This window comes from Camellia sinensis, chromosome 3, assembly GCF_055761805.1.
Source record: "Camellia sinensis isolate YWXY chromosome 3, ASM5576180v1, whole genome shotgun sequence".
NCBI classification, from domain to species: domain Eukaryota; kingdom Viridiplantae; phylum Streptophyta; class Magnoliopsida; order Ericales; family Theaceae; genus Camellia; species Camellia sinensis.
The window spans coordinates 176,724,635-176,733,210 of record NC_138963.1 but is presented as its reverse complement, the minus strand read 5'-3'; the positions used below and the strand labels follow the sequence as shown (position 1 = coordinate 176,733,210).

General features: G+C 32.2%; 2 non-coding genes across 2 annotated transcripts; both read right to left on the bottom strand.

The window, feature by feature from the left end:
• Window positions 1-6,002: 6,002 nt before the first annotated feature.
• Window positions 6,003-6,074, bottom strand: TRNAW-CCA (transfer RNA tryptophan (anticodon CCA)). The gene has a single exon. It is a non-coding gene; the product is annotated as a tRNA-Trp (tRNA).
• Window positions 6,075-7,397: 1,323 nt separating this feature from the next.
• Window positions 7,398-8,479, bottom strand: LOC114256517 (uncharacterized). The gene is made up of 3 exons (XR_014363232.1): window positions 8,243-8,479; window positions 8,065-8,090; window positions 7,398-7,925 (listed from the first exon to the last, which is right to left on the bottom strand). It is a non-coding gene; the product is annotated as an uncharacterized LOC114256517 (transcript).
• Window positions 8,480-8,576: the final 97 nt, after the last annotated feature.

Below are 8,576 nucleotides of genomic sequence, written 5' to 3'. Positions count from 1 at the left end.
TAAAGTACTCAATAAGCTCTATCTATAAAACAATTCAAATTATTAAAATAAAAACCTGTGGTGAGCTTTGCAAGCTTAAAAACACCATCTAATCCACAAAGTAAAATGTAAACAAGCCTATCTCTATTTTATTTGATCAAAAAATAGTATGGGCTAATCGTATTTTATTACAATTTTATAATTTATTTTACTTTTCTACTAACTCGTTTGGAAAGTAAATATTTTAGTTTATTTTTAAATTTTTTATAAAAAAACTTGTAAAGATGTGGATAGAAAAATATAAACTTGTAAAGATGTGGATAGAAAAATATGGTTGGGTGTTTTTAATGTTTTGCTATTTTAGTCCAAAAGCCATCACCTTGAATGGGGCCTTAACTAATCAAGTAATGGTTATGTACCATATTCATGTGTTATGATCTTTATAATATTTATTATGAGCTATTGTGATATTAATTATGACCTGTTATGATATTAATTATGATATTATTTTAGTTGTGATCTAAGGATTCTTTAATTGTACCTTATGTAGTATTTAGTTATAACAAAACGGTTAGGCTTGTCTCTAGTCCACTTTTGTAGACTAGAGGGTGCTATCCCATCACGGGTTCTATTTCGATAATTTGAACTGTTCAATGTTTTAGATCAAAAAAAAAAAAAATGTGTAGAGTTCGTCGAGTACTTCATCCATGTAAAAAATTACGTTGATCAGATATCGATAGCTACTTGATCTGATTAGATTTTTTTCAACAATTTATTTTAAAAATTATATTTGCCGTTGAAAGAAATCTAAACCAATCAAGTAGTTATAAATATCTGATCAACGTGATTTTTTATAGAAATAAAGTACTCGACGAATTCAACATATTAAACTGTTCGAATTATTGAAACAAAATCTATGGTGAGCTTTCAAGGGCCTAACAGCATACTCTAGTTTGATCTTAGATTGGAGACAAGCTTGGCCTATAACAAAAATAATTCATCCATCGAATTTGAGTTTGCACGAATCGCTCGAATTTGAACATGCCGATTAACTACCCAGACGAGCGATGCAACCCTTGTCAACCGCAGTCGTCACCTTTATCAACCGCGATTGTCACCCTTGTTGCTGAATGATCGGGTGAACGACATGTCAGATGACCGACCAGACGATTGGCATGCACAAATTCTGGCGATTCAGGAAAACTAAAATTCGGTGGATGTAGCATTACTTTTGGTTATAAATTATTTTTTTTAGTTATGACTTCTATATAATTGAGTTCTAATATTTATGGTATTTAAATCCACAAACATCATAATTTGCATATAACATTACCTATCAAATAATATAGGGAGAATTACACATAGTGGTGAGAATTCGCTTTTTCGTTGCTCCCACTTATGTATAATTCCCCCAATAATGTTTTCTTAAGTTTCATATAGATATATATTATATTTATTGGGTAATGTTAAGTTATATTATTTGTGAGTTTGATTATTACATATGGCATAATTTAATATTATGAAAGTCATAATTAAAATATAAAAAAAGAGAGTTTATAATTAAACATCATATAAGGTATAACAATGAATTCTTCGATTATAATCAAAATAATGTCATAACTAATATCGTAATGAGTCATAATTAAGAACATAATGAGCTATAACTAAAGGTGCGTCATAGAATTTTTGATTTTATTCAAAATTTTAAATATGTATAACCAAAAGAACTAACGTTTTTTATGTCTTAATTATAAATTTTACGGATGTTACGATTGATTATTTGAATTTTTTTTAAATTAAAAATTTTAAAAGTTATAATTATAAAAGTTGTGATACAAATGACAATTTATTTTTGAAAATACCTTTGTTTTTTTACCTCAACAAAAATTTTCTACATTTTAACTTCTGATCTTTTGATTTGTTTGATTGTCAACATTTTATTAACATCTGATTATAAAAATTAAAAAAAACAAAACTTATGTGAGTTGTGCCAATTATAATTAAAATTTTCATTTGATAATTAAAAGGGTAAGATGTTAACTTATAACTGTATGTTTGAGTTAATTTATACACCTCTTAATTAAACCCGAGACCTTAAAATTAATGAGGGACAAATCTTTCATTTAATTGTATGCGTGATCACATGGGTGAGTAGGGGTGTTCGCAGTTCAGTTTTGGACAGTTTATGGATCGGTTTGGACCCGCTTGCATGTATGTATTTTGGGAAACAATTCAACCAGCAACTGCTTGCAATGCGGATTGTGGTTTGTGCGGATAGGGTTCACAAATGTACGGGTGGTTACGAACGGTTTGCGGATTATATTTTTTTCAATTTCTAGATTCAATATAATATAAGATTGATTTCAATTTCGAAATTTTTTAATAGATTCAATTTCCTCTCCATGAAGAAGTAGATTCAATTTCCTACAATATTCACAGAGCAAACAAAAACAAAAACAATGTTCTCAAACAATATTCTCTACAACATTTTTTTTTTAATCATGAAATTAAGGTTTGGTGTGTTGGCCAAAAATATTTAGGATATGATGAATGAAATTAATAGTTCAGGTTTTTATTATAAAAAATAAAAAAATAAAAAAAATCTAAGTGTGGGCGGGTTATTGCCGATGCGGGTTAAACCCGCAACCCCCGCCCACAACCAGCAGTTATGTCATATTCCAAACCGCATCTGTCCGCATGGTGTCTACGAAACCGTCAATTTGTATGCGGATCGGTTTGAATTGAGCGAGGTTGGGTGGTTTGGAAAACCTTATGCCTAGCCCAATGGGTGAGGGTAATTCTATTTCCACACACTAATTCTACTCAGTTCACACACTTAATGAAAATTTTCATTAATACAATTTTGTCCTAGAATAAAAATACCATCATATTCTTCTAATCAAACCCTATTTCTAAAACGCTACAATCATTCTCTATCACTAGCGCCACCTCTCTCATCCGCCATCTCCTCTCCTAGTCTCTTTTCTTATCCGCTACAATCACTTTTTGCCATGAACCATACACTCTCACAAGTCTCTTACCACGAATCACTCTTTATTGATTGTGGAGGTCTAGAATGAAGGGGGATGTGATAGAAGTAGCGATGATGGTGGCGGCGATGGAGGGTTGAAAGTGACAGCAACGATAGGAAAAGATGAGTGGGGATGAATGAAAAAAAATAAAAAAAAAAGATTATCTTTGGTAGGAATGGCAACGGGGCGGGGCGGGGCCGGGGACCACCCTCCCCGTCCCCGATCCCCGATAGTGAGAAATTCCCCGCCCCCACCCCCGATCCCCGACGGGGACTCTATCGGCCCCCCCACCCCCGCCCCCGATCGGGGTTCGGGTTTCCCCGACCCCGAAAATCCCCGACCTATTCAAAAAATATTCAATGCATCTGTTGTATACATAAACATATATATACTCAAAAATCTATATATATATATATATATATATAAATATGAATCTATTGTATTGAATATGAATATATATTCTTAAACATATCTATATATATATATTCTTAAATCTGTTGTATATGAATATATATACTCAAAAATTAAAAAACCTGTTATTGCATATATATACATATATATATATATATATATATATATATGAATCTTTATATATATATATATGAATCTATCATCATCATCAACAGCAACTTGAAAAAAAAAAAAAAAAAAAATCTGAAATGGCGACGGAGGCAGTGGTGGTGGAGGATCTATCATCATCCACATCATCATCAACAGCAACTTAAAAAATAAAAAATAAAAAATAAAATCTGAAATAGGGACGCAGGCAGTGGTGGTGGAGGATCTATCATCATCTATCATCATCATCTATCATCATCCACTTAAAAAAATAAAAAAATCTGCAGATCTGTTCGTCAAGCTGCAGCGGATGATCGGCGGTGTTGCGAAGAGGAAGCGAAGAGGCGGTGTTGCCATGGCGACAGAGGCGGTGGTGGTGGAGGATCGGCGACGGATCTGTTTCGATCTAATCTAGATGATGAGGAGAGAGAGAGAGGGAGAGGAAAGGGAGGGAGAGAGATGAGACTGAGATGATATTTGAGTCATTGAGAGTGAGGGAGAGAGAGATGAAAGCCACGGTGAGAGTGAGAGAGGCACACAGGAAGTGAAATAAAAAATTAGGTTTGGTTTATATATATATATAGGAGGGGTAAAAGGGTATTTTCACTTCGGGGATAATTCGGGGACGGGGCCGGGGACGGGGACGGGGCCGGGCCGGGGCTTGAACACTGATCACCGTCCCCGGCCCGAAACAGATCGGGGATTGATTTTCAAATACCGTCCCCTTCCCGTTGGGGATATTTTTCGGGGAAAAACCGCTTAAATAGGGGTCGGGATCGGGGATCCCCGTCGGGCCGGTTTCAAATTGTCATCCCTAATCTTTGGTATAGTTTTAGAATATGTTTTCAAAAATAAATAAAAAGACTTCTTATTTCAATGTGGTTTCATCTTTTTAGGGGCAAACAAATTTAAAAATTAAAAAATATTTTTTGGTATTTATTTTTGTCAAATTAATTTATATTTTTCTCATAAAAATTTAAAAAAATTGATTCAAAAATTAAAACCAAACATAGCCTTAGGGTTTTAAAATTGAAAATGAGGGTAATATTAGAATATAGAGATGTGTATTTAGAATTTATATTTTTATAATGTATGTATTGAGAAAGTATTCATTAAGTATGTGTACTGAAGAGAATTAGCATGTGGAAATAGAATTACCCCATAAGTGATCATATTATATTGTATATTTGATAATAATCCCATTTATTTTAGCGGAGAGAAACTCACAGAAAATTATAAATTAGTTTGAATCTCTCTCGTATGATTATTATTTAATCATTATACATGATCGAATACATAATAAATCTTTCCACTTTGAAAGAGGTATTTTAATCTTTAAAAGAATAGAATGTTTTGTATTAATTTTCTCCATTATTGTACTTGATTTTACAAAATTTTTGGAATTATAAACAAAACAAATAACTGATCATTTTACTTTCAATCAAATATTTTATGTTCGTAAATTTTTAGTGAACAAACATGATGTAAAGGTACAACTTATTCAAGTTTGGATTGATTCAACACAAACCCACAACCAAATCACTTATATTAATTGTAATTTTTAAATTTTTAATTTACTTGGACTAATTTAATTTGCTGAAATCGTTATATGTTATTATGGAGTTAAAGGTTCTAGGCTTGCTGTAGTTATGACCTCATGTATTAAAAAATAGGGCAAATTACATATACACCCCTCGAGGTTTGGCTAAATTACAAATACCCCCTGAGGTTTGAGAAATTACGAATTCCCCCCTGAATGCTATATTTGCATAAGAAATTAGGGGGTAATTTGTTATGAAATATAAACCTCAGGGGGCAAATTGTTATGAAAATACAAACCTCAGGGGGCGGGATGTAATTTCCGAAACCTCAGGGGGGTATCTGTAATTTAGCCATACCTCGAGGGGTATATGTAATTTGCCCTTTAAAATAAATCTTTTTGAGTCTTTCGAAAACAAAATAATGTCCCACAAATTATTTTTATTCACAAATGTTAATTGTTATTTATTTATTTTTGTAAATGTAATTGTTAGAGACTTAGGTCATGTTTGATTCACAAAACTAATAGTGAAGTATTAATAATCTTATTAAATTAGTGTGGTATTCACTATCCAATTGGATTAATATCTATTGGATTAATAATCTCACCCCTACCCCATTACTAATAATCCTACAAATTTGTTAGATTAATTATCTATTGGATTAATAATTTTAAATCAAAATGTTAAAATAAACATAAGATAATTGGACTCATGGATTAATAATCCTAATCTCATGTTCCAATTCACTCAATCAAACATGCCCTTAGAGTAAATACACATGATATTCTTTTATTACCCCCCAAAAAAAAGAAAAGAAAAGTGTTTTCAAATGAAAAGATTCACAAAATATTTAAATTCAATTGGAAGAAGCAAAGCAAAAAAGGTTGGGTATTGAACCCGACGTGAATCGAACACGCAACCTTCTGATCTGGAGTCAGACGCGCTACCATTGCGCCACGGATCCACCTGGCAATTGTAGTCAATTAAATGTTATATATAGTAATTCGATATGCGCACTCTGCCCAACCCCTCGTCATTATGTGCTTTTGGAAATATGGTTGCATGAATTTCACTATTCAAAAATTATTTAGTATTATTATTTTATAGTTTAAATTTATTTTATATATGTATCTTATATTATACAAATTCAATCTCAACCACATAACTCTCATTTGAAATACATTGAGAGTTTATAAGTGGTGTTGATAGCATTTTTTGACTTTATATCATATGTGATTAACACTTAATTCATCACTTAAAGCCGGTTTATTGTTTTATGATGGAATGTCTCAATTCTTCAAAGCTAGTAACTTGAGGTTTCAAAAAAATCTTTATATATGTGTGTAGCATACACCAACAAATGGCACATTTCCATCCAATTAAGGAATTTTGGTGTTCATATACCTTGAAAATACGGTGAAAAATCCTAAAAATGTTGGGGAAATTATTCCCCCCTTTTTTTGTCTTTTTTTTTGGTGTTTGCAAAAAAATTCTAGGAAATGCTGGTATTTAAAAAAATTCTTAGAAATGCTTATTGCTGATGTTTAACGACCTTTGCTAATTTTAGGTGGCAATTTCTCACAAGATAGAAATTTTTTATTATTATTATTATCATTATTATTTTGGATGGTAGTAAATCAAGCATACGAATGGCAAAATACCCCGATCTTTCGAGTTAGTTGAATTGGGCAGGATCGGATTTGAATAAATTTTTTAAAAATTCAATTGATTTTTTGTCAAGAGTGGGACATAATATTTTTTTTACTCGAACCTTACCCCAACTCGCAAATATAATAATAAATATATAATAATATTACAATATATGTAATATGTGTGTAATATATTGTTGAATTTTTATATAATATATATATATATATAAAATATCTATACAATGTATTATTGAGTTTCTATTATATTATATATGATATAATTTTAATATATGTACAATAGAATATATATATTTTTAATTATAATAGTATTTTCTAGTTTCAATTATTAAATTTTAATATTATTATTAAATTTTTTATTGTGTTGCGGATAGGGTAGGGTAGGATTGGGGTGGGAGTTATATTTGTGGGTTTAGGTGGTGGTGGGGTTGGTTTCATGAGGGTCGGGTTGGAAGTGAGGCAAGCGGTGAAAATGGAGAGGTGGGGGTAGGGTAAGGGTTTTTTTGACCCATACCCTATCCGTTGCCATCCCTAATCAAATATCTTGACTTTTTTCAAGCATTCAAGCAAAAACACACAGTAATTTGTTCAAGAGCGTAGTACATACACAAGATATATATCTCTGAAAATAATAATAATAATAATAATGCACACACGAGATAGAAATTAAACACAAACTATGATGCCAAACATTTTCAGAGATTTTTTTTTTTTTTATAAAAAAAAGCGCACTTTCCTAATTCATTTTATCCTCCTACTAACTGAACTTCTCATCATCCTTCTCCCCACTTGTTCTCCTAAATTTCCACCCTTCTTATGCACAAAACGGAAGGTTTTGGCCACAAAGGAAAGCTCAGACTAATAAATGATCAGCGACTACATTATCAGAAATTCGAAAACCACCAGCACTGCTAGCTAGCTAGTTGGTTAGGCCTACAAGATCGAGGCGTTTCGCTTCAATTGGAAGGTACATGGTAGTATTTTCCATTGCAGAAGCACTTGTAAACAACTGGGCATGACTCAGTTGCGCACTTGAATCCCACGATCACCCTCTTGCATGGAAAGCACGACTCGCATGCGTGGGAACAGTCTGGCAGGCTCGAACCAGTTGGGTTTAGCTCCATCCCAACCTCTTCCTTTGCTACATTCTAAGATATTACAACATAGAAAACATATAAGAATAACTAAAAAAGACTGTTTTTCATAAAATATTTTGAATGTCGCGGTATATAGTTGGTTTTGTAAAGCATTAAAACAATGACAACATGGTCACTTTTGGAAACAAACCTCCGGGTACATATGGCTTTCTTGATCTCCATTATAGGTGCCGGAAAAGTCCAAGGAAAAAGCACAGACATAAGTCATTGATGATCCCAAAAAAATAAATAAAAATTAAACTTTGAGTATCCAATAATGTGTACAAATTAAGTTATTGGTGATGATGAAAAATTAAGGATGTGCTTACGACGATGAGAAGGGTAGCTTGGAGCAACAATGATGAGGAATGCGATGGTGAACAATGTGTGAACTCCAAGCAAGAGAATGTTCTTCATATTTCTTAAATAATCTTTATTGTATGTGTTAGCTGTTGAAGCAAACACACAAGTGGGAGAAACTATGAAGAGATGTTACTACGTTAGAAGTAGAAGATATAGAAGATATTCAAAGGAATTGAAAGAGGAGAGTTTGAGAGGGAATGTGATGATAGACAATGGCATAAGGCAAACAATATATATACATATATATGAGATAAAAAAGGAGTGAGTTGGTTTTAGTTTTAAATGTAGAATGTAAATTGA